Genomic DNA, 25,742 nt, shown 5'->3' with positions numbered 1-25,742 from the left:
CGTTGGTGCCGTTTAGAGTGATAGGAAGCTGAGGAGGAGGTTTTGAAAAGAAGCTGATGAGTTGAGGAATGGACATGTTGCGTTTGAGGTGCTAATGGAGAATGCACATAAAGGTATTGAGTGACAGTTGGAGAATAGTATTTAACAATTTGGTAATCACATGTGGACTAAGGGAGAGGAAATGTTAGCCTAGGTTACCGGAAGAAAGATGACAGAAAGCAGGAATTCAGTGATAGAGCGGATTTTGAGAGAAAGGTGATGAGATCAGTTTTAGATTTGTTGCGTTTCAGATGATGATGAGACGTTAAAATTGACATCATTTATGTGATCTTCAGAATGAAGGTGAAGGAGAGATTGCAGAACGCTCCAGATTGAAGGAGATTGGAGAGACATGGCAGTCAGGTGCAACACAGGATACTGGAATGGTGCTTTTGCTATAAAGGGCATGATTGGGACAATTGGCAAGATTTGATTGGGGTCTTTGGACAAAGGGTATAAAAGAATTCTTTGGACTACTCTTGTAATTTTCTGTAAATTCAAAATTGTTTTAAACTAAAAAGCAGAAAATAAACAAATATGTAACCTCATTTTTTGGGGACCAAAATTGGACACTGTCAATATATCCTAAGATATATGTAAGATATATAAGGTATACGTATCTTAAGATACATGTAAGTATTCGCAAACTGGAACCCAGTAATTCCACTCTGAGTCTCTCTCCTGAAGGAATAATACTATGCATTATTTGAGACAGCATTATTCTTAATTGCAATACTAGAAACTATCAAACATCCAAAGAAATGATAAAATAAACGCTGGCCTGTCCACTTGATAAATACGCCTCAGCTGTATTCTAATTTGATGTATGACTAGACAGCAATGTGCAAATGTCTTAATTAATTAATGAGTTAATATTAATTAATTAATGAGTTAATATTAATTAATATTAATTAATGAGTTAATATTAAATGAAAAAGTAGAATGTAATCTGAGATATTAACTATGATTATTATTTTAAAATGTAGATATGAAGTACACCAAAATAATATGGAGCTTTCAAAATGATGGAATTTTTGGTGATTCTTCCCTTTCTAATTGATCAATTTCTCATAATGCGTTTGTATTGCTTTTATGATTTTAAAGATACTTTAAATCAGAAGGTCAAGAAGTAGTTAGAAGCACACAAGCTCAGGACTGATGATTTATTTTAAGGATTATTTGCCAGAGTTTTAACCCCAGTGGCCAAAGTCTTTGAGAAAGAGAGTCTAGAGAAGGGAGATCAGAGTGGGCCAAGAGGGAGCCATAGAGTGTTCCTGCATTTGGAGGAGAGGGAGGTGGTGTGCAGAGTTGATAGAGGATTGACTAGAGAAGAATGCACTGAAAAGCGTGTTTGTGCTGGTGGGGCTGAGAGACAGTGGAGCTTCAGAGTATCACCCCCTGAAAGAGGCCAAGGAGAAAAGAGGCTGAATGCAGATTTGGCTCTTTGCTCACTGAGCATTTCCCACCAAGCAGCCTTCAGTAAAGACAAACTGGCTTTTATAACTCCACACAAGCACATGCGATTTTTTAAAGTTAATTCTTATGGTTTGCATTGTGATATTTTAACATGGGAAATGAAGTTTAGAAACTGCAACAAAAGGGATTTGAGGCATGATAAAATACTTGTAAGCCTCTCCCAATGACTTTGGAGGAGACGTTGCTCTCCTGTGTCAGGGAAGGTTCTGGACTGCCTTTTCAGAGCATTTTATCATCAGAAAATGGTTCACTTCATAAGGTTTATAACCTTCCATAAAACTGCAGAACATTTTACTCTTTTTTCATTAAGCCACCTTTGGAATCATTTTGGTCCCTTTATAGTCTCTTATTTAATCTGTTTTTTCATGGACTAGAGGGAGAAAAAATTCTGAGAAAAAATTCTATCAGTGGTCAAAATAGTAATTAGATAGTATAAGTCACAGCCTAATGGCTTGAAGGCACATGTACTTACTAGTTATCTCCCCCATCTGCCTTCATCAGTGAATTCTTTTAACTCCCAAACACATCTTTACCTTCTTCTTAAACAATGGAAAAAAGGAATTACCAAAATGTACATTTTCCCAATTACAAGAGTTACTAATGTTTGTACTTTTTGTCTATTAAAGCATAATTCCCATGTTGCGAAAGCTCTTTTACCAAACTCTAAGGAGAGCATGAATTAATAAAACATCAAGAGATTTTATTTCCTATATTGAAAAATCTTACATTTGCATAAAATCAACAACCGAATCTTTCAGAAATAAATTTAATCATAAGGAGAGGACCATTAAAAAAAAAAAAACACTGCAAAATAAATCTTAAAACCACACTCAGGTTTAAAAAGAGGAAAATATCATTTCTACTTATTCCTGAAGGATTTTTTTTTTAATCTTTTAATTAATGACAGCCCTCAGGGCACTGAGCAATTGTTAATTAAAACAAGGAGGAAAGGGAGAGGAAGTAGGCAAGAATGCTGAGATGAACACGTTTCCTTTTCTCTGCAGGGGAATAACATTAGTAAGCCAACATTAATAAATATGAATATTTTTGAGAGAAAGTATATAAAAATGTAAAAAAAAAATCTTAAACTCAGCTTGGCACATACTAGTAGGTGCATAAGTTAATTGGGGCTCCTCAAGAATTATAAACCCCAGGGTGTCACCTTTTGTCTAATTGAGTGGTGGTAGTGATCTCCCACCCATGACAGGATGGAGTACTGCCTTTTTGGTACAAGCTGACTCCTGTCAGGGGCTAGTGCCTGATCAAAGGTCTTCTAAGGGATTTCATTCACTTTCATTCTAGCAATGGGCAGGCAAGCACGTGTGCAACCACTGTCATTATGAAACATTTCCTAAATGCTTAGAGTTAGGAGATAGACTCACAGCCCGTTCAATTCATTGCCCTTTCTCTTTTCCACCATTAAATTTTTACTTAGAAAAAAATAATGATCAGATCTTTTGGTTCACCCCCCATGCTTACCTAATTTGGCAGGTTATTAGTGATAACAGTTCCCAGTCCTTCCCTACCACTTTCCCCTGCACCCCACATGAAAAAGCCTTTTATCTTTCTCCTGCGCTCAGAAATCTACTTAACAAGCTGAGCTTTAGAAGCCAAGAACAAAAAGAAATGTAAGAAAATCTGTTTCTCACTTTATTTGGAAGGTGACAGAAGCCAGAACCCATAGGCTATATGTTTAGCATGAATAAAGTCGTTCTTTGAAATTAGGAAAATCTGGGATCGTTTTCCCCAATTTTCTCTATGACCTTAGTTTTACATAATCTTATAGGCTTTTTATCATAGTTGTTTTTTCAGAAACAGAACTCAATCCCTTAGGGTTTGGTGGGGTTTTTGAGGGGGGTGTGGGGATAGGGTTTTTAAAAAATTTTTTCCCGTTTCCTGTGTGCATGCATCCATTTGATGTTCTGCAAGCTAGGATGTCAGGGTCAGCTCATGGGGGTCAGTGTCGTTTACAAAATTCCTCAGATGCCAGCTAAGATCAGTAGCTAGGAGACAACTTTGAATTTCATTTGCTGTTTGTAGTCAGAATACATTCTTCACCACAGATAAGACCTTGCCTCCGTGGTGCTCCATCTCTAAGAGAACAAATTCTAGGTAATCAGAAAACTATATTTCATACAAAATACCAAATCTCTGCTTATTTTAGCAATACCTAGTCAAGCATAGGTACCAGGGCAAAAAAAAAAAAAAAAAAATTGTTTTCTCTTTTCATTGCGTTAATCGTTTCCATTGGAAAACTCCTGATTTTTCTCAGATGCCCTAAAAAGCTTTGTCCATTGCTTGTGCTAATATAATAGCTAAAGGAGGCACAGAGGAAAAATATCTACAACCATCTATACCATGTAGTTTTTTGTTGTTGTTGTTCTCTTCACTTGTTCATGGTATCTACTAATGTTTCATTGGGGGCACTGATTTACATATTATTTAAAAGGAAAAGGAAAACTCTTAACTCCGTTTTTCAAAGTGGACCTAAATAAGAATTGCCAGGAGCAAATCTTTTCTTCATTCCCCTCCCCAACTTCACAAATCTGAGGATGGGGCCCACGAATCTATATTTTTAATAAGTGATCGTCACGCACATTCAAGTATAAGAGCCACTGACAGGCCAAATGCTTTTATACGGTAACATGATTTTTAATCATATATATGTAATATATATTATATAATAGGTTTTATTGATATTTTCTTTATATATAAAACAAGTGTATTATTAAATATATGTAGTTATGATATGTAATTGCAAATATATATGAAACTCTATTCAAACTCCTATCTGTCAGTAGTAGCGGGTACATCAGACTCAGAAATAATAACTCAGAGTCAAGGTCCTGAAGTTTGGGCCCTGGCTGGAGGGCAGACAGCAGGGTCAGATTACAATGCCAAGATGGGATCTGTGGAGGAGGAAGAAGAAAAGGTGGAGGAGGAGAAAGAGTAGGAGAAGGAGAAGGAAGGAAGAGAGAAAAACCAAGATACCAGGTCTGGGAAAAGACTTCAGGTGGGTCAAACTCAGGGACCTTCCAGCCAGGCCCAAACCACTAACCACATGCCGGTTCCAAATTTTGACTTACCTTCCCCTAATGGGATTTTTAAACCAGGGGCTGGTATTAGAGGTGACCTATTTACAGTTAATCTCAAACCTACTCTCCAACCATAGGGAAAGTGAAACCAGCATCTCTAGGAAACAAGGATGGTGGACTGTTCTAATTCAGACTACACTTTACTAAAGTTCTGAAACTCAAGAATTGGTTTTTGCCTCCATGTGACCCACAAAGAGATGTCAGTCTCTGAACCCACCCACATTCATTTGAGAACTCATTGAATAGAACTTTGAAGTAAATTTTAATGAGTACCCAATGTGGATTAGGGGTGGAATGAGGGTGGAATTATTTTTAACTCTAGTTTTGTTTCACATGAGATAGATGGTACCTAAATTTTCCAGAAAGCTTTAAAGAAGCTTTGATCTCTCAAAGGTTTCCTCAGCCCACTTCAATCTCATTGGTTTTCTCACAAAGTTGCCTCTGGGATAATGCATTTGATATCAACAAGTAGGAACACAAACTTCCAGATGCTTTTGCAGGCTCATACACTAGCTCTCTTTAGACTTTTGCTAATGAGAACTTGCTCAAGAAGGAAATTAGTGAGCTGTTTCCAAATTGCCTGCCTTCTAAGATTTGTGTAACTGTGACAAATTTATTGATGCAACTTGGAGAAGGGTTTTAATCTTTTTTTTTTTTAATGTTCATTTATAAATATAGGAGCCTGTACTTTTCATAAAAGTATATCCAGAGACCTTTTCAATATATTGATGGCTTAAACTAACAATACAAATAATGTTTAAATACACTTATCAGTAACAGCCCCACACTTCACACCTTTATGTTTGTACAAATTAGACTTAATTGTTAAACCTGTGGAGATGTCATGGTATTGGGGAATTCGGATTTTGTTTCCTTGTATCATTCAGGAATGATGTATTTTACATTTTTAAATAGGTAAATACATGAAGAGAATGTTATGCTCTGAAAGGGCAGACACTGTTACTTATCACTCTTGCTATGATAGCTCTCTCATGCCCTTCCTAGTGTTGCAGAATGGGGCACGAGAGGATGGTCGTGTCCCATGTCTCGGGCAAGTCCCTAGGATGGACCGCTAAGTGAGGGTCCTTGGCTTCGTGCAGGAAGGAATTCAAGAGTGAGCCATAGTAAGTGGAAGCAGGTTTATTTAGAGAGATACACATTCCATAGACAGAATGCAATCCATCGGGGCAGGGGTGGTTAGTTTTTATGGCCTGGGTAATTTCATACACTAACAAGTGGGAGGAATATTCTAACTATCTTGGAGAAGGGGCAGAGATTTCCAGGAATTGGACCACTGCCCAGTTTTTGGCCTTGTATGGTCACCCTCAGAACTGTCATGGCACCCGTGGGTGTGTCATTTAGCATATGCTAATGTATTACAATAAGTGCATAATGAGGCTAAAGGTGACTAGAAGTCGAATCTTCTGCCATCTTGGGCCTAGTTGGTTCTAACCAGTTTTTGTCATATCCTCAACAGCTGTGTCATTCTTTTAATGGCTGTGCCCTGCCCCCGTCCCTCCTGTCTCACTAGCGGAGCTTCCCGAGTTACTTCCTACGGTTTTAGTCTCTGCTTCCTCACCTTTCCTTCCCTCCACAGCTTGCTTCCATTCTTCTAGTTCACAGCTTTCCAGAGACCTCCTAATGACCAAATCCAGGGGCACCTGTTTCCACCTTTCTTTCTTGTCCTCAACTGTTTCACTTGCACCTCTGGATCACTCTCCCTCGGATGCACCCATCTGGCCGCCATTCTCCTCAGCTCGGGTCACTCCTTTCCATCGTCACTAATTTCTCTTCCCATGTTGACTTGTCTAGGAAGTATTCACTGTGTTTTCCTTTATTTACATGCTCACAGTACTTCCCAGATGTGTGGGTATTTTCCCACACTAACAATTCTATGACACCAGCTGGGTGACCTACAATTCAACTTAATTCTGACACTAATCAGAGTTAGCACAGACCTCACTGGTTAAGGGCTCAGTCCCTCAAGACTGCCCCCACTTCAGATGCTAGTCTCAAGTAGTGTGTCTCAAGGTTACCCACAACTTCTATATGACTTGGCTACAAAGACGAGGTTCCCATGACCCTCCCTCCTCAGGTTTGATAATTTGCTAAAGTGATTCACAGAACCCAGGAAAACAGTTTACTTACCATTGCCGATTCATTACAAAGCATATTTTAAAAGATGGAAATGAACAAGCACAGGAACTTCCATCCTGATAGAGTTGGGGTGCATCACGCTCCTGGTGTCTGGATGTGTTCACCAACGAGGAAGCCCTCAAACTAGTAATTCAGGGGTGTTTAGGGAGGCCTCATCATGTAGACATGATCAATCATTAACTCCATCTCCAGCCCCTCTCCCCTCCCCAGAGGATGGAGGTAGGGCTGAAAGTTCCAAGCTTCTAATCATGCTTGGTCTTCCTGGTGACCAGCCCCAATCCAGGAGCCTGCCAAGAGTCACCTCTTAGAACAAAAGATGCTATCTTTTCCCATCACCCAGGAAATTCCAAGGGACTCAAGTTCTCTGTGTCACAACCAGGGTCAAGGGCCAGATATTAGCAGGAACAGGGGCCAAAGACCCATATGTATATATATTTTATTAGTTCACAACCCTTTAAACGCTGTTATGCTTTCATGGGCCTCATGCCCATCTTCTCTCTGCCCCAACTCCCCCATATTCCACATTTGCAGATATTTAGTATCACTATAGTGTACCATTTATACTCCGCCACTTTTTTCTTCTCTTCACTGTGCATGATTATTTACTAGTTATTAATTAGGGGGAGCAATTTGCAAATTATTTAAAAGCAAAAATTAAAAGAAAAACACTTTGCGGTATTTTTCAAAGTGGACCTATTTGAAAATTGCTGGGGGACTCCTTAAAAATGCATTTTTGGTCCTCCCCCACTTTGCCAGTCTGGAGGGGAGGCCCAGCGATCTATATTTTTAACAAGGATCCCAGGAATTCCCTGCACATTCGAGTACGAGAACTACTTGTAGGTGAAATTTTTTTATAAAGTAAGATTTTTAGGGAACCAGAAACGGAGGGGATGTCTCCTCATTTCCCCTCACCCTGCCCCACATCCAACAGGTTCCTAAGTAGTGTTGATTCTGTATGCTCTCTCCTGTACCCTTCTCCTCTGTTCCATCCCCTCTTTTGCTCTTTTGGGGCCATAATTCATTACCTGTGGTACTTGTGTCTCCAGCCTACCATCCACAGTGTCTGTGTGTCCTTGGTTAACACCAAAATCTGATTGTGTTTCACCAACTTAAATTATTCACTGACTCCATAATGTTTATAGACTGAAATTCAAAGTCTTTAACGTGGCTTACAAAGGCGAGCCCCCAAACTCTCATTCATCCCCATGTATCCCGCTTGACACGCTCCACTCATAGCCACACAGAACAGCTTTCATTCTGTGAAGCCACACTCTCTCCTGGTGTACCTTTGGCCATGTCTCCACACTCACACCCCCCGGGCCACCCCCTTGCCCCCCACCTCACCACTGCCCTTTTCCACTTAGGGAATCCTGTTCAGCTCTTGGCATCCAGGTTTCCTTCTCTTTGACATGTGACTCCCCTAGGCTGACCCAGATTTCTCTATGCACCCATGCACCCTGTACCGCCATCAATCCGAGCTCTTTTCACACCATATTGCAGCTGTGTGCTTGTCTCTCTGCGTGGCCATTTCTCATCCAGGGGCTAAGGGAGCGAAGAGACCTCAAGGACCTGGGCCAGGTGGGTGCCGAGAGCCAGGAGCGAGTCAGAAGCAGCATTAGTCCCAGAAGTGAGTGCTCATTGAAAGAAGGAAGAAAAATTTGGGCCAGGAAAGATTTTTTTAATTTAATGAATTTAATTTTTTAAATTTTATTCATTGTGCCCACACAAGACCAAACATAGGCTTAAAGTAAAGCAGGATGTGTTTCAGTTGGACATAAGGAAGGGTGGCTTTACTGCGAAGTTGATGAAAGACTGAAATAGAATAGTAAGAAAAGTTATGGAGCTGGAGTCTCTTCTAGGCTATCTTTAAAATGAGAACCGGTAGAAGTTACCTGTTTGTGAGCCATGAGCTTGGGAAGATTTAATTTACATTCTCTGATCTTTCCATACCTCTTGAACAGTGTTGAATTTCATTGTTAAATGTATGCATACTTCTGACAATTTCTTCAGGATAATTTTCTAGAAGTGGAATTAATAGATTAAAAGATGTAAGCATTTTGAATGTCCTTAATGTATATTGCTAAATCAATATTCAGAAAACTCGTATCAATATTCCCTCTTCTGAAAAGTGAGAATGGTACGAATGTCGTTTTATTTTTTATTTCTTGGTTAGCTTTTCAAATATTTATGTTTATTAGCTATTTGTATTTCTTGGTTTATAAATTGACTGGTTATTTGGAGATTTTTTTGGTCATTGTTCTTGCCCATTCCTCTCCTGAGATCTTAGCGTTTTTCTTATTTATTCGAACGAGTTCTGTGTCGGTAAAGCATATTAACCCTTTCTTTTTTCATCTCTGGCATTTTCCCCTTATTGGATATTTGACATTTAATCATATTAATGTTGTTTTGACATATGAGAATGTGCCCCAATTACAAATTCACTCAATACAGTGCTTCAGTGTGCAGATAAGTACAATGTGTTTATCTTTGACTTTGCTTGTCTTCCCTACAAACTCTCACCCATTGGATAGGTAGGTAGAAATTAACTTTTAGAGCTTTTTAAAATTTTTGAATTGTGTCTGAGCTAATTGTTTAGCCCTTTTAGGCAGTTGTTGGTTTGTTGAGATAACTGGGTAGGCTCTCTTATTGCTGATCCCCTTCCCCAGCTCTGATCCAAGATGGAGTTGAGTATACTGGTCACCTGTTTGTGGGGGACTGAAGAGCAGTTTGGATGCACATGGTACCACCTACTCTCTGTCTCCCTCTCTCTCCTCAGCCCAGCCCAGCGGTGCTGCCTGGCTGGCTGGGCTTTCCTAGGCTGGTTGTCGTAGTGCACTCTGCCACATTCTTCTGGGCACAGGGAATCCACCCCTAGCCTCTGCTGAGGGGTCTCTCACCCTCACCCTGGTGCCAGGCTTGTGGGCTCTCAATTCAGGTCCAAGACCTTGGATGGGGCAGGTCCCAGACACACCGCATGGGAACCGAGAAGTAACCAGAAAAGCTCTGCTTCCAGTCCTCCCTGGGCCTAACCAAATGCGCCAGCCGTTTCCCCCCATGTGGCTGCCGCTGGGTTGGTAAAGTGCAGCCCGAGAGGCGGTCTCTTTCTAAAGGACTAAATGGAGCTGGAGACAGAGATCCTTCCTCCCTCCACGTCCCCCAGATCATAGGGTCTCAGCCAGGATGCACACTTCGGACCGGTTCTTTTCTTCTACCTTCTCGCTTCCCTCTTCCTTGCACAATCCCTCTGGCTTTTTATTTCTAACTTCCCTTGTGCCAAACATTTTTCCAGCACAGAGCAGCCAGCCTCCTGGCCTCAGCCTCAGGGGCAGAAGTGGTGTCTTTTCCTTACTCTGGGAGAACTGTAAGATCTGATCAGCCATGCCCACCCCTTGAGATGTAAAATTATGGCTAAACAGATGGAGGCATTTAGCAATCCTCACTCTCCAGACTTTCCAGCCTGGCTTTAGAGAGCACAATCTCTTCCTCCCCTGCTCTGGGCAAGTCAGTCTGGTGGCTCCACCCTGGAAGGGCCAGGCTGCAGATGGGACATGAGTTAGGGGGGAATTAGAATGCATCTGTTTGATCTTGGCAAAATATTGTCCTGGTTACATAAATTTTCAATTTTTATGTTGTCGTGTCTCACATTGCTTTTACTCTTGGAAAGTTCTTTTTCATTAAAATACCAGGTAAATATTCATCTGTAGTTTCTTGTCGGTTTTTTTTTTTTTAATTTATTTATTTATTATTTATGGCTGTGTTGGGTCTTCGTTTCTGTGCGAGGGCTTTCTCTAGTTGCGGCGAGCAGGGGCCACTCTTCATCGCGGTGCGCGGGCCTCTCACTATCGCGGCCTCTCTTGTTGCGGAGCACAGGCTCCAGACGCGCAGGCTCAGTAGTTGTGGCTCACGGGCCTAGTTGCTCCGCGGCATATGGGCTCTTCCCAGACCAGGGCTCGAACCCGTGTCCCCTGCATTGGCAGGCAGATTCTCAACCACTGCGCCACCAGGGAAGCCCTCTTGTAGTTTTTAAAGATTCTTTTCCTTTTTTAAGAAGTCTTTAGTCCTTATAAGATGTATTTGAGTAAATACTGTGAATTTTTAAACTCCAAGTAGTTTTATTTTTTAACAGTGTTCTCACAACCCTTGATATATTCTCTTCCTTGATTTCACAAGCTGCAGTTTTCTAATATTTCAATTGTTCTTCTTCCTCTCTGCTCCTAAACGTGGACATTCTCTAAGTCTCTATCCTTTTCCCTTTTCTTCTCAACCCTCATTCCCACGAAATCACATATATACTTTCAACATCAGCTCTCTCCAATATGTAGGCACTGAAAGATGTTCAAAAGACTGCAGGCTGTGTTTCAAACTCTCTGTTGGACTTTTTCACTAGGATCTTGCCCCAGCCTTCGATCTTGGTGCATCCTACCCTTATGCTCCCAAACCCCTACCTGCCCCTGCCCCTCCCGCATCCACCTTCCTTGTGTCTGTCAATGGGTCACCAGCCCCACTCCTCAGACTCCAGAACTCCCACTCACACCGACACTTCCCAGCCATCCTGCACCCCTCCCTGCCACCCTCCAGTCAGTTTTCAAGCACTCAAGGTCCTTCCTATGTGGCATTTGAACTGTTAGATTCTTTTGTCCCTTGAAATCTTACATGCTCTTTGGAGCTTGTTTGAAAGATAGTCCCTTTCTGGAACCTTCACTCTGTGCTCCCTCCAGATCAGAGCAATCTCTGATTTAACTAAGTTCTCACAGCACGTAGTACTTTTCTGATAGTACTCATCTCACTTGACCTTGTATTATAGATATTCACATAGGTCAATTTCCTTTATATTGTAAGGGTCTGGGGTGTAGGATTTCTATGCTACCAAATAATGATATAAAAAAAGGAGTGATACTTTCTGAATAAAGTTTATATTTAAAATTAGGAAACCTGCATAATGAGGATTAGATTAATTCATCGTACAGAATTCATAAAACTAGAAATAATTTAGGTTAAGTTTATGATCGGCCTTTCGACCATGACATGCACTCTCTCCACCACTCCCTCCCCGCCCTCTCTTCCCTTTTCCATGCACAAACTGAAGGACAGAAGCCACATCATATTTTGTCTAATCTGCAGTTCCAGGAGAGTACCTTAAATGTTACAGATCCGGAACACAAATTCGTTAAAAGAATTAATGAACAATTGAATGGATGGATGGATGGATGGATAGATGGATGGATGGATGAAAGCAATGGTCTTCTAAAACAAATACGAAATTTATTGATACAGGACCATGAAATACACATTTGTATGTGTTCTCCTCTCTCTGAAGATGCCTTCCTTCTGATTTTCAGTGAGGTGGTGTGCTCACCCCTGGCCTGCCCCTCAGCAGGTCAAGGTTATGAGCAAGGAGACTGTCAGCCTAGTCCCCCTTCTTCCCAAGTCCAGCTCCATGCATGTAACCAAATTTAGGGTGAATCTCATGCTGCTTATCCTAGGCTCCAAAATATTACTTGTAAGAAATGACTAGAGCCATAAAATAACAGGGAGTAGGGGAGCTCACTGGAGGTGTGGATAACAAAACATAAGACAGCTTTCATCTATAAAGGGCGAAATAATTCTATATAATCAAAATTATGTGAACCAAAACCTCCCCCACTTGTGTCAGAATGGCCCGTGGGTCGGCCTGTGCTTCATTTTGACTGCCATGGGCATGTAAATTTCCAGTCAACCTCGATATTAACTCTGTGTCACCCAGCTAGGCAGAAATTTGGTCTAAGGAATGTTAGCGTACATGCAGACACACCCTCTTTAGTTAAGGGAACCAGCCCTCCACAAGCGACTTGTAGACGTTGCTAATCAGAAAGGCCTCAGAACAAAGGTAAGTGGGATAAATTCCTATTTACTGAATTAATATTACTGGTTCCCTGGGTGCTTCTTCTCCTTGGAAGCACTTCTAGCAGTCTGATTTGGGATTTTTATCTGGCGCTGTTCTGAGACTGGGGCTTTGAGACCTATATTAATTTTAGATCCTAGTCTGTAGAGATTAGTCAATGCTCTGAACACTAATGTACTGGTGAAATAGTTTTCCGGAGCAAAAGTGCTTGCTTATCTGATCTGTCCTCTTTGGTATGAATTCCACCTTAACATTCCATGTTAAGGACGAGTATGATTAATTCATTACCCAAGATTACAGCAGTATGCTAAAAGCTACCTGGAGGCATTTCTTTTGGTGTGAAATATTAAAGATTCAACATTTACATCAGTGCACCTAATTCATATTCCTGAGCCTGTGGGCTGAGATAGGAACTTGGAAATATTCAGTCATTTTCTACATTGGTTTGTTAAAATGTTTCAGAGGATTACTGCTTTAACTACCTCTTTGATAAGAACAAGGAGAACTCTTTTCAGGAAGGCTAAAATGCAAAAACAAAAAGTCATAGTGTCTTTTATTTCTAAAAAAGTGTTATAGATCAGGTTTTGACAATAGTGGACTATGAAGTACCTGAACAATAATACTAATAAAAACTTATCTGACAAACAGAAAGGCTAATACTGTATGGTCGCTCATAAATAGAAGCTAAAATATAGAAGCCCATAGGGAGTAAATGTGAGAATACTCTATATTGTTGGCCATTTCCAGAGCAGGAAACAGAAGTTTGGTTAATGCAACTGAATTTCCAAATTTCTCTGAAGTGGCTTTAGAAATGTATTTTAATGCTTAGATTTGAGCCAGAATGTGACTGAAATTCACTACCACTTCAAGTAAAATAACAATATAAAGTAATGATGCCATACTATGAAGAATTAACTTAGAGAAATGTCTATTTAGGTCTTCTGCCCATTTTTCTGTTGGGTTGTATGAGCTGTTTATATATTTTGGAAATTAAGCTCTTGTTAGTCACATTGTTTGCAAACATTTTCCCAGACATACAGATGGCCAACAGGCACATGATAACATGCTCAACATTGCTAATTATTAGAGAAATGCAAATCAAAACTACAATGAGGTATCACCTCACACCAGTCAGAATGATCATCATCAAAAAGTCTACAAATAATAAATGCTGGAGAAGGTGTGGAGAAAAGGGTACCTTCCTACACTGTTGGTAGGAATGTAAATTGCTGCAGCCACTGTGGAAAACAGTATGCATGTTCCTCAAAAAACTGAAAACAGAACTGCCATATGATCCAGCAATCCCACTTCTGGGTATATATCCAGAAAAGATGAAAACTCTAATTCAAAAAGATACACGCACCCCAGTGTTCATAGCAGCACTATTTACAATAGCCAAGACATGGAAGCAACCAAAGTGTCCATCAACAGATGAATGGTTAAAAAAATAGATAAAGAAGATATATATATATATATATATATATATATATAATGGAATATTACTCAGCCATAAAGAAGAATGAAATAATGCCATTTGCAGCAACATGGGTGGGCCTAGAGATTATCATACTAAGTGAGGTAAGTCAGGCAGAGAAAGACAAATATCATATGGTATCACTCATATGTGGAATATAAAAAATAGTACAAATGAACTTATTTACAAAACAGAAACAGACTCACAGACATAGAAAACAAACTTATGGTTACCAAAGAGGAAGGCATAGGGGATAAACTGGGAGTATGGGATTAACAGATGCACACTACCATATATAAAATAGGTAAACAACAAGGATTTACTGTATAGCAAAGGGAACTATATTCAGTATCTTATAATAAGCTATAATGGAAAAGAATTTTTAAGAAAAATATAGATATATACATATATATGTGTAACCAAATCAGTTTGCTGTACACCTGAAACTAACACAATATTGTAAATCAACTATTCTTCAGTTTTAAAAGAAAAGAATTAACTTAGAAGCTGGAAAAAGTACACAGCTTCCAGCTCCTGCCCCTTTGCTCCTGTGTCTGGTAGAGAAGACCAGGATGGTTGAGCTGACTTTCAACAGTGTAAATGTGGCCAATGGTCTCACTCTCACCTTTGGGTAGGTAGGGAGGGATGTAATCAGGCATATAGTTAGATGGTGTTTCCTTTTCTCTTTTTAAATCATAAAATACACATTTAGAAGAATGTATAAAATATATTTGTCAAATGTTAAGGAAAATTTGAAAGCAAATACCTGTGTGACTGCTACCCATTCAAGAACTAGATTCATGCCAACCCCGCCTATGTGCACCTCCTCAGTCCCCCAAAGTGGTCTTCATTAGAAATACTTTCTAGAAGCTTCAAAGGAATGATGACTTAATTCCCCTCTTTTAAACCATGCTCCCACTACAAGTCCTTGCTGAGCTAGAGATAGTATCTAAAAGGGGCAGCACTGAGTAAAAATAAAACCATGTATTCTTCCCTGAATGGCAACAATTCAAAGATTTCCTGAAAATTAATCCTTTTAGGAATAGTCTTTGGAAGCAAATCATTGTGAGACCACAGAGAAACCTGTGTAAGGTATGTACATAAGGAGTATATTAGAGGAATTCAGACAGAGCTAATGTTTACCAATTCAAATTCCCAGGCAATTACTGAGCACCAACTGAATGCAAGACAGCATACTAGGTGCTCTAGAATATGTGAGTAGTGGCTATTAAAATAACCACTACTGGCAAATAAGTTTCTGTGGACAAATACATTAAAAAGTCTTTTTCTCAAAGAGAAACTTTCATTTCTAAAAGAGGTATGTTGCATAAAATGATTTCCCAAGTTTTTTGACTGAAGATGGCTTTTTTTGGAGGACGAATCAAAAAGACATGTTTTATAGACACACGTAGATAAATTCTGTCCCAGGATATCAATATAGATTATCAATCAATTATTTATAGATCCCCAAACCCAATTTGAAGTAGGCTAGGACATTAGAAATCAGAAAAAGGTTTTTCTAAAGTCTGAAGATCTTTTGAGTCATCAAGAGTAATCTGCAGTATGATTGGGGCATTGCTGCCCCATTAGAACTGGTGGCCTCTTCCTTAATTCAGTGCCATTGGCAGCACACTTGGGTAGAAAGAGCATTGGCCTGGTAACCTGACATCAAGGTAACCTTGCACAGGTAATCAACCTTTTAGGTCACCAGTTTTCTCATAGGTAAAATAAAGGATTCAGATGGGATTATTCTAAATGACCTAAATCAATGTCCTTGATTGCAGCTCAATATCAGAAAAACAAACAACCCAATCCAAAAATGGGCAGAAGACCTAAATAAACATTTCTCCAAAGAAGATATACAGATTGCCGACAAACACATGAAAGGATGCTCAACATCACTAATGATTAGAGAAATGCAAATCAAAACTACAGTGAGGTATCACCTCACACCGGTCAGAATGGCCATCATCAAAACATCTACAAACAATAAATGCTGGAGAGGGTGTGGAGTAAAGGGAATCCTCTTGCACTGTTGCTGGGAATGTAAATTGATACAGCCACTATGGAGAACAGTATGGAGGTTTTAATTTCTTTTTTAACAGCTTTATTGGAGTATAATTGCTTTATAATAGTGTGTTAGTTTCTGCTTTATAACAAAGTGAATCAGCTATACATATATATATATATATATATATATATATATATATATATATATATATATATATCCCCATATCTCCTCTCTCTTGCATCTCCCTCCCACCCACCCTATCCCACCCCTCTAGGTGGTCACAAAGCACCGAGCTGATTTCCCTGTGCTATGTGGCTGCTTCCTACTAGCTATCCTTTTCACATATGGTAGTGTATATATGTCCATGCCACTCTCTTACTTTGCCCCAGCTTACCCTTCCCCCTCCCCATGTCCTCAAGTCCATTCTCTACATGTGCGTCTTTATTCCTGTCCTGCCCCTAGATTCTTCAGAACCATTTTTTTTATTTTTTAGGTTCCATATATATGTGTTAGCATATAGAATTTGTTTTTCTCTTTCTGACTTACTTCACTCTGTATGACAGACTCTAACTCCATCCACCTCACTACAAATAACTCAATTTCGTTTCTTTTTATGGCTGAGTAATATTCCATTGTATATATGTGCCACATCTTCTTTATCCATTCATCTGTGGATGGACACTTAGGTTGCTTCCATGTCCTGGCTATTGTAAATAGAGCTTCAATGAACATTGTGGTACATGACTCTTTTTGAATTACGGTTTTCTCAGGGTATATGCCCAGTAGTGGGATTGCTGGGTCATATGGTAATTCTACTTTTAGTTTTTTAAGGAACCTTCATACTGTTCTCCATAGTGGCTGTATCAATTTACATTCCCACCAACAGTGCAAGAGGATTCCCTTTTCTCCACACCCTTTCCAGCATTTATTGTTTGTAGATTTTTTGATGTTGGCCATTCTGACTGGTGTGAGGTGATACCTCATTGTAGTTTTGATTTGCATTTCTCTAATGATTAGTGATGTTGAGCATCCTTTCATGTGTTTGTCGGCAATCTGTATATCTCCTTTGGAGAAATGTCTATTTAGGTCTTCTGCCCATTTTTGGATTGGGTTGTTTGGTTTTTTGATATTGAGCTGCATGAGCTGCCTGTAAATTTTGGAGATTAATCCTTTGTCAGTTGCTTCATTTGCAAATATTTTCTCCCATTCTGAGGATTGTCTTTTCATCTTGTGTATGGTTTCCTTTGCTGTGCAAAAGCTTTTAAGTTTCATTAGGTCCCATTTGTTTATTTTTGTTTTTATTTTCACTTCTCTAGGAGGTGGGTCAAAAAGGATCGTGCTGTGATTTATGTCATAGAGTGTTCTGCCTATGTTTTCCTCTAAGCGTTTTAGAGTCTCTGGCCTTATATTTAGGTCTTTAATCCATTTTGAGTTTGTTTTTGTGTATGGTGTTAGAGAGTGTTCTAATTTCATTCTTTTACATGTAGCTGTCCAGTTTTCCCAGCACCACTTATTGAAGAGGCTGTCTTTTCTTCATTGTATATTCTTGCCTCCTTTATCAAAACTAAGGTGACCATATGTGTGTGGGTTTATCTCTGGGCTTTCTATCCAGTTCCATTGATCAATATTTCTCTTTTTGTGCCAGTACCATACTGTCTCGATTACTGTAGCTTTGTAGTATAGTCTGAAGTCCAGGAGCCTGATTCCTCCAGCTCCCTTTTTTTTCTCAAAATTGCTTTAGCTATTCGGGATCTTTTGTGTTTCCATACAAATTGTGAAATTTTTTGTTCTAGTTCTGTGAAAAATGGCATTGGTAGTTTGATAGGGATTACACTGAATCTGTAGATTGCTTTGGGTAGTATAATCATTTTCACAATGTTGATTCTCCCAATCTAAGAACACGGTATATCTCTCCATCTCTTTGTATCGTCTTTAATTTCTTTCATCAGTGTCTTATACTATTCTGCATACAGGTCTTTTGTCTCCTTAGGTAGGTTTATTCCTAGGTATTTTATTCTTTTTCTTGCAGTGGTAAATGGGAGTGTTTCCTTAATTTCTCTTTCAGATTTTTGGTTGTTAGTGTATAGGAATGCAAGAGATTTCTGTGCATTAATTTTGTATACTGCTACTTTACTAAATTCATTGATTAGCTCTAGTACTTTTCTGCTAGCATCTTTAGGATTCTCTATGTATAGTATCATGTCATCTGCAAACAGTGACAACTTTACTTCTTCTTTTCCTATTTGGATTCCTTTTATTTCTTTTTCTTCTCTGATTGCTGTGGCTAACACTTCCAAAACTATGTTGAATAATAGTGGTGAGAGTGGGCCACCTTGTCTTGTTCCTGATCTTAGTGGAAATGGTTTCAGTGTTTCACCATTAAGAACAATGTTGGCTGTGGGTTTGTCATATATGGCCTTTATTATGTTGAGGTAAGTTCCCTCTATGCCTACTTTCTGGAGGGTTTTTATCATAAATGGGTGTTGAATTCTGTTGAAAGCTTTTTCTGCATCTATTGAGATGATCATATGGTTTTTCTCCTTCAATTTGTTAATATGGTGTATCACATTGACTGATTTGTGTATATTGAAGAATCCTTGCATTCCTGGGATAAACCCCACTTGATCATGGTGTATGATCCTTTTAATGTGCTGTTGGGTTCTGTTTGCTAGTATTTTATTGAGGATTTTTGCATGTATGTTCATCAGTGATATTGGTCTATAATTTTTTTTTTGTGTGACATCTTTGTGTGGTTTTGGTATCAGGGTGATGGTGGCCTCGTAGAATGAGTTTGGGAGTGTTCCTCCCTCTGCTATATTTTGGAAGAGTTTGAGAAGGATAGGTGTTAGCTCTTCTCTAAATGTTTTGTAGAATTCGCCTGTGAAGCCATCTGGTGCTGGGCTTTTGTTTGTTGGAAGATTTTGAATCACGGTCTCATTTTCAGTGCTTCTGATTGGTCTGTTTATATTTTCTATTTCTTCCTGGTTCAGTCACAGAAGGCTGTAGTTTCCTAAGAATTTGTCCATTTCTTCCAGGTTGTCCATTTTATAGGCATATAGTTGCTTGCAGTAATCTCTCATAATCCTTTGTATTTCTCCAGTGTCAGTTGTTACTTCTCCTTTCTCATTTCTAATTCTGTTGATTTGAGTCTTCTCCCTTTTCTTCTTGATGAGCCTGGCTAATGGTTTATCAATTTTGTTTATCTTCTCAAAGAAGCAGCTTTTAGTTTTATTGATCTTTACTATTGTTTCCTTTATTTATTTTTCATTTATTTCTGATCTGATCTTTATGATTTCTTTTCCTCTGCTAACTTTGGGGTTTCTTGGTTCTTCTTTCTCTAATTGATTTAGGTGTAAGGTTAGGTTGTTTATTTGAGATGTTTCTTGTTTCTTGAGATAAGATTGTATTGCTATAAACTTCCCTCTTAGAACTGCTTTTGCTGCATCCCATAGATTTTGAGTTGTTGTGTTTTCATTGTCATTTGTTTCTAGGTATTTTTTGATGTCTTCTTTGATTTCTTCAGTGATCTCTTGGTTATTAAGTAGTGTATTGTTTAGTCTCCATGTCTTTGTATTTTTTACAGATTTTTTTCCTGTAATTAATATCTAGTCTCATAGCATTGTGGTCAGAAAAGATACTTGATATGATTTCAATTTTCTTAAATTTACCAAGGTTTGATTTGTGACCCAAGATATGATCTATACTGGAGAATGTTCCATGAGCACTTGAGAAAAAAGTGCATTCCTTTGTTTTTGGATTGAATGTCCTATAGATACCAATTAAGTCCATCTTGTTTAATGTATCATTTAAAGCTTGTGTTTCCTTATTTATTTTCATTTTGGATGATCTGTCCATCGGTGAAAGTGGGATGTTAAAGTCCCATACTATGGTTGTGTTACTGTCGGTTTCCCCTTTTATGGTTGTTAGCATTTGCCTTATGTATTCAGGTGCTACTATGTTGGGTGCATAAATATTTACAATTGTTATATCTCCTTCTTGGATTGATCTCTTGATCATTATGTCATGTCCTTCTTTGTCTCTTGTAATAGTCTTTATTTTAAAGTCTATTTTGTCTGATATGAGAATTGCTACTCCAGCTTTCTTTTGATTTCCATTTGCATGGAATACCTTTTTCCATCCCCTCACTTTCAGTCTGTATGTGTCCCTAGGTCTGAAGTGGGTCTCTTGTAGACAGCATATATACGGGTCTTGTTTTGGTTTCCATTCAGCCAGTCTATGTCTTTTGGTTGGAGCATTTAATCCATTTACATTTAGGGTAATTATCGATATGTATGTTCCTATTACCGTTTTCTTAATTGTTTGGGGTTTGTTATTATAGGTCTTTTCCTTCTCTTGTGTTTCCTGCCTAGAGAAGTTCCTTTAGCATTTGTTGTAGAGCTGGTTTGGTTGTGCTTAGCTTTTGCTTGTCTGTAAAGGTTTTAATTTCTCCATCGAATCTGAATGAGATCCTTGCTGGATAGATTAATCTTAGTTGTAGGTTTTTCCCTTTCATCACTTTAAATATGTCCTGCCGCTCTCTTCTGTCTTGCAGAGTTTCTGCTGAAAGATCAGCTGTTAACCTTATGGGGATTCCTTTGTATGTTATTTGTTGTTTTTCCCTTGCTGCTTTTAATATTTTTTCTTTGTATTTAATTTTTGATAGTTTGATTAGTATGTGTCTTGGCGTGTTTCTCCTTGGATTTATCCTGTATGGGATTCTCTGCACTTCCTGGACTTGACTATTTCCTTTCCCATATTAGGGAAGTTTTCAACTATAATCTCTTCAGATATTTTCTCAGTCCCTTTCTTTTTCTCTTCTTCTTCTGGGACCCCTATAATTCGAATGTTGGTGCGTTTAATATTGTCCCAGAGGTCTCTAAGACTGTCCTCAATTCTGTTCATTCTTTTTTCTTTATTCTGCTCTGCACTAGTTATTTCCACTATTTTATCTTCCAGGTCAGTTATCCGTTCTCTGCCTCAATTATTCTGCTATTGATTCCTTCTAGAGAATTTTTAATTTCATTTATTGTGTTGTTCATCATTGTCTGTTTGCTCTTTAGTTCTTCTAGGTCCTTGTTAAACATTTCTTGTATTTTCTCCATTCTATTTTCAAGATTTTGGATCATTTTTACTGTCATTACTCTGAATTCTTTTTCAGGTAGACTTCGTATTTCCTCTTCATTTGTTTGATCTGGTGGGTTTTTACCTTGCTCCTTCATCTGCTGTGTGTTTATCTGTCTTTTCATTTTCCTTAACTTACTCTGTTTTTGGCCTCCTTTGCACAGGCTGCAGGTTCGTAGTTCCTGTTGTTTTTGGTGTCTGCCCCCAGTGGCTAATGTTGGTTCAGTGGGTTGTGTAGGCTTCCTGGTGGAGGGGACTGTTGCCTGTGTTCTGGTGGATGATGCTGGATATTTTCTTTCTGGTGGGCAGGACCACGTCCGGTGGTGTGTTTTTGGGTGTCTGGGACCTTATTATGATTTTAGGCAGCCTCTCTGCTAATGGGTGGGGTTGTGTTCCTGTCTTGCTAGTTGTTTGGCATAGGGTGTCCAGCACTGTAGCTTGCTGGTCATTGAGTAGAGCTGGGTCTTAGCATTGAGATGGAGGTCTCCGGGAGAGCTTTCACTGTTTGATATTACATGGAGCCAGGAGGTCTCTGGTGGACCAATGTTCTGAACTCAGCTCTCCCACCTCAGGCACAGGCCTGACACTTGCCCGGAGCACCAAGGCCCTGTCAGCCACACGGTCTTTTTTGAGGGAGGCCCTGGTTCTCTTCAGGCTCAGCCAAGGGAAGCTGCAGGGAAGGCCTCCAAACTCTAGAACTCCACACTCTAGAGGCCCTCCTTTGGACATGTTACCTATCCCCTTTCACGCAGGTCCTAAACAGAGGCCCCCTGATCTTTTTTTAAGAGTTGAAATATTTCAGACAAACTGGGCTTGATCTCAAAGTAAATGATCTAAAGTAGAAGAAAATCATGCAACAAACTTAGACATTTTAATGTTGTATCTTTTTTTTTTTTTTTTGGTCCTACTGATTGTTTAATCATATGTCAGCACCTTCTCCCAACCTCAGAGAAATCAGCACCCCGTGGAATTTTCTGTAAGCCAGTGTGTTGTTTTGCTGGTCATTCCTAGAAGGTGTGAGATGAATTGGAACCAAATTTGAGCATGTTTAGCAAGGCTGAGTGTACTTGTTTACCAGATTGCTCTTCCCTGTACATAAATAATTAGTTAAGCCTTATCAGACCCTGAGGGTAATTTGTCAAAATAATGTGTGTTTTTCTATTTCAGTGTTAACTCCCATTACATATTATTAATAGATTATTAACTTAGTATAAATAGCTTAGGGAAAACCATTTGGTTAGATTTGTTTGTTTTCTAACATTTTAATGGGGCAAGAGAAAGTGATCTTATACTACTGGGCAATTATACACAGTACACAAAGTTTAAAGCATAAAAAAATCTAGCTCATCTCATAAGCTGACCAAAAAGGGCATTATTAATCAATTACAAATTATGAACTCCAAGAAATAATACTCTAAATATAGTACAGTAGCAGTATCCCATGGAGAATATATTTGGAACATATGGAAATGGGAATAAAAAATATGAATTTGACTGCATCATTTAGTTAGAACAAAGGAATAAAAGCACCATGTTTCCTCTGCTCTGCGTTATTAGAAGACCTCTAGATATTCTGGCCTTTCAAAAATCCTAGTCCTACCTTAGCTGGGAGAAGAATGGAAAGTGTAATTTTGCATTTAACTGAAATATTCAATTACTGTTTTTCTTTCTTGAGAACTGTGGTCTGAGCATCATGTGCTTTGGGGACAAGAAAATACCAGGGCAATTAGTAATAAAGGTCTGCTTTTATGCTAGAGTCATGACTTTGGGGAATAAGGAGATCAAGATGCATTTTCACAGACAAGCAAGACAGATTGCTCTGGGATGCTTGATGGCGCTGTAAGTATAAATGTGAAAAAAAAAGAAAGAAAGAAGGAGCAATGACATTCCAGGAGTGGATATTTACAAATGTAAATGCATTTTGCTTTGCTTGTGAGCACAGAGCACTTGGCACTAATACTATTTGCTTCTTTGGATAAAGATCACTAGAGTATATTATTAAGAGGAAAATATCAGGGAAACTACATGAATTAGTTATCTGAAATGAATTAAGAAAATACGTTGTGGGGAATTCCCTGGTGGTTCAGTGGTTAAGACCCCACGCTTCCAATGCAGGGGGCATAGTTTCGATCCCTGGTTGGGGAACTAAGTTCCCACATGCTGTGCAGCACAGCCAAAAAAAAAAAAAAGGAAAGAAAGAAAATATATTGTGTTTACAAAGCTTTCAGCAAGTGATATTTCAATACTTCAACAACAAGATTGTCCAGAGGCTGTGAAAGAAGAAATGAACACTGTATCAGTCAGAGTTCTCCAGAGAAACAGACCCAATAGGATATATGTGGAGCTTTATTATGAGGAATTGGCTCATGTGATGATGGAAGCCAGGAAGTGCCACAATCTGCTCTCTGCAAGCTGGAGACCAGTGGTGTAATTCAGTCCCAGACTGAAGGCCTAAGAACCAGGGGGGCCAAAGGTGTAAATTCCAGTCCAAGAGCAGGAGAAGAGGAAATGAGACGTCCCAGCTCAAGTGAGGCAGGGGAAAAAAAGGTGCGAATTCTTCTTTCCTCTGCCTTTTGTTCTGCTCAGGCCTTCAACACATTGGATGCTGTCTGCTCACACTGGGGAGGGCAACCTACTTTATGGAGTCCACTGGTTCAAACGCTCATCTTATCCAGAAACACCTTCCCAGGCATATCCAGAAATAATGTTTAATCTGGGCATCTTGTGGCCAGTCAAATTGACATGTGAAATTAACCATTACAAATACCAAGAAGTGAAATTCACATTCCAGTGATAGTATAAACCAAAGAAAGTGGATAATAGAATCTGGACTCTTCTAATTTGGACTCTGATTTGCTGCAAATTTCTCCTTCCATAATGACATAAATAGGAAAATCTGTAATTTCAGTTCTAGATTTTTAGCCACAGGTCTCTTTCCTGAAAATTAAAAAAACAGAAAGAAAGAAAGAAATGATGTCTGTTTTATAGATTGAGGGACCATAATCACACAAATAATTTATAAAGTCACTTGGGGTGACTAAGCATGGGATGCACTGGTGAGCAGGTCACGCTGAGGATAACCCAGAATCACCTGGAAATAAATGGTCATCATACTAAGCTATGAGCTTAGAGACCTGATTAGTGTGTTATCATCATTTTCTCACAGCATAACATATGTTTGCTTTTTAATTGTTTGGCAAAATAGATTCTACGTTGAAGGTACAGTGTAAAAAGCCAAAGTGTCAAATCTGGGATCTTTAAAAAAATGGGCATTGATTTCTTGGGTTGGTTCTTAATGATAAAACCTGGAGCTTGTTTGGAGGAGGGGTTGCAGCACTTGTGTCATCACTCATTTTTCAGCCTGTTGATAAACTTGACTGTGACTGTAGCGAGTAAGTTGAGTCCTAGGTCTGTGTTTTAGGAGGTGCTTTTATAATATATTAAATTTGCATTCTGATACTGCACATGATTTCTATCACTGACTACAAAAGGAAAAACATCCTTATCGTGTGGTGGCAGGTTGTCTTGTTATATCTACAATTGGAGATAGACGTAAGAAAAATTATTCTCTGAGATTTCTTCCAGGGATTTTCTTCCAGATTTCTTCCAGGATTCTTTGGCATTCCATGAATGCCAGCCTTCATGGAAAACAAAACAATCTTGTGCAGAACTGTTAGCAGTTTCAGAAAGTGAACGTTTTACATCCTTTTGAAGATAGAGGAAAACTGCTACTGGAAGTCAATTTAACATGGATACCCTGTTTATAAGAAAGCCATCTGCCATAACTCAGCATGAGCAGCCTTTATTGTCTTCAGTCATCTAGTAATCAACAGAGTAGAGATTTCCTGGAAATTTGAATATAATGTTTAAAAAGTGTATACATCAATCTCTATTTTTCTCTTTGTCTTCATTATAAAACTTGAAATGAGTAACTCAAGGTAAAAAAAAATCGCCCCTAGTTCACGGCCTTAGCTCCATGTTCTGAGAAACCTCCCCGCCAATAAGAGCCAAGTGGAGGAAGAAGCGAATGCACAGGCTAAAGTGCAAAAAAAGAAAGATGAGGCAGAGGTCCCAGGAAACTGCCGGCTTGTGTCCTCTTGGAAGCCACAGGAGCAGGAACAAGGAAAGCCAGAGGCCGGGGATGCTGGTACCAACTGCTGGACTGCATGCCAACTGTCTAGAACTTGTCTCAGTGGATCCAGAACATCCATTGCCCCCACCACCTTTGAGAGACCCACCTTGCTCATATCAAAATGGTCCCTTTGGTCCTTTGCCTTGGACCTGTGACTTTCTGGGCCAGTTCTGTTCTGAGTTGTGGCTGCATGTACATGTACAATAAATCACCTCTTCTGCTGTCTTAGCTGAAGAGAAAAAAATTGGCCCCTAAATAACAAAATTACACATAAGAATGAAGCTAGATCATTAAAAACATATACATTTTTCAACAATATAAGTTGTGGGACGACATTAAAAATTTTTGAAAGGAGG

At 39.1% G+C, this 25,742-nt stretch overlaps 1 long non-coding RNA gene across 1 annotated transcript; it reads left to right on the top strand.

The window, feature by feature from the left end:
* Positions 1 to 960: 960 nt before the first annotated feature.
* Positions 961 to 12,359, top strand: LOC309634963. The gene is made up of 2 exons (XR_014248534.1): positions 961 to 10,481; positions 10,788 to 12,359. It is a non-coding gene; the product is annotated as an uncharacterized lncRNA (long non-coding RNA).
* The last annotated feature ends 13,383 nt before the right edge of the window (positions 12,360 to 25,742 follow it).

Source organism: Balaenoptera borealis (genome assembly GCF_965194805.1).
Source record: "Balaenoptera borealis genome assembly, chromosome: 9".
In the NCBI taxonomy this organism is placed as follows: Eukaryota; Metazoa; Chordata; class Mammalia; order Artiodactyla; family Balaenopteridae; genus Balaenoptera; species Balaenoptera borealis.
Note: the sequence above shows the minus strand (reverse complement) of the source record. Positions and strands in the feature narration are given on the sequence as shown.